General features: G+C 43.5%; 1 protein-coding gene across 6 annotated transcripts in view; it reads left to right on the forward strand.

Moving 5' to 3' along the window:
* Nf1 (neurofibromin 1) overlaps positions 1 to 1,697 on the forward strand; it is a 248,756-nt gene that overhangs the window by 71,222 nt on the left and 175,837 nt on the right. The window lies entirely within an intron of this gene.

Genomic DNA, 1,697 nt, shown 5'->3' on the forward strand with positions numbered 1-1,697 from the left:
TAATTAGTACTGAATAGGTAACTTCCTAGTTGAATTTTAAGTAGGTCTTGGATCCCTGTCGAAGGTTGACTGTACGAATTTGAAATGCACTTTATTATGAATAACACTGAGTGGATATTCCTCCGCATTTTTGGATGACAGGCGGGGAATAGGGAGAAGGGGGTTATGACTGGCTCCATAGTACAAGGCCAATTGGCTTTTTTAGGGTGGGAGGCTGTGAAGGGCTTGCCCTTCTAACAGTATGGTCTCCAACCTCTCTCCCCCCCTTTTAATCAAGTTAAATAAGGCCATGCTTAACTGAGGTGATCAAATGATTTTCTCATCCGTAGATGAGTGGGCTTTTAACCTTGGCGTGGGTGGAAATTGACCTGATTCCTGTGCTGTCATGACCCACACCTTTGGCTCTTGGTATCTTTTGGGGAGGGGAGGCAGAGCCTTAGAAAGATATTTTTGGTTGTAACTGGAAATAGATACCAACCTCCATCCAAACCGGGTGTATCTCACAGGGAACTCAGAAATGGTCAAGCTGGACCTTCCCCTGCAGTAAATCTCTGCACCAAGTGATACCCATACTGTATTCGTATGATCACGAACCAGTATGCACAATTCTGAGTATCGTGCAGCTCCTAAAGGAGAATTGTCAACCTCAGATTTAGCGAGGCCTAGACAAGAATTATGTCATTAGTAACACCATGATTTGTGGCTAAAATAGGAGCTGGAAGTCATCTTCCTCATCTCTGTTATTCCCATAGCCTGAGGAACTAAGGGGACCTTGCAGTAACAGCAAGGGTGGAAAACCAGAGGTCAGCTAAGGGACTAAGCCCGTCTATCAGAATAAAAACCAATCTCTTCTAGTAGAGAAATATCTACTTTTCTAGCCCTCTTGATAAACCTAAATCTCAACTCACACCGAAAGCCACGTGCTGGAATGTTCTTGGAATGAAGATAGCATTTGCCACCTGTATGCTCTTGGGGGCGGGGATGCACACCTGCTGCAGTCCGGCTGGAGGATGTTGATTGACCTGCTGGAAAAAAATGAGATCTAGACAATGAGAAAGTAGCAATGCAAATTTTCTTTTTGGGGAAGTCCAGATACTTTATTCAGTTGCAAAGGATAAGGCTAGTCTCCAGCCTCCTGTGGGGGAACTGGCTTAGAGAGTAGCAGGAAAACAGCTTTTCTGGGAGCCTGAGTTCCCAACCGAATTCTAAGCAAAAGAGGAATTTTAGTTCTCAGAGTGATACTTACAGGAAGATTCAGAATCTGTGTTCATGTGACGAATTAATCTCTCGGGCAGCCACCGCGCTCCATCTTCTTCTTGTGAAAAAACACAAACTGAGCCCTTTCCCCAGATTAGAACCGGATCTGGACCCTTCCATTTGTTAGTCAGCGGGTCCTTCTATTTTACTAATGCATAAGAACTAGAAGTAACTGGATGCCAGTGGAGATCCGCTGCAGACTGACCTTTAATAGCAGTTTGCAAAAAATTTAGAACAAATAAAGTAAAGGCAAGATGTGCCTTTGGTGACCTTGGGGGATATAACTGCCCCTGTTTTGTCTTAAAAAGCCAATTCTTTAAGGTGCGATGAGCACGTTCAACTATTCCTTGTCCCATGAAGGAATTCCAGTTTTATGTTTGATACCTAATTCCTTACAGAATGAAATAAAATTCTTACTAGAATAGGATGGCCCGTTATCT

The sequence above is a fragment of the Mus caroli genome, chromosome 11 (assembly GCF_900094665.2).
Source record: "Mus caroli chromosome 11, CAROLI_EIJ_v1.1, whole genome shotgun sequence".
NCBI classification, from domain to species: Eukaryota; Metazoa; Chordata; class Mammalia; order Rodentia; family Muridae; genus Mus; species Mus caroli.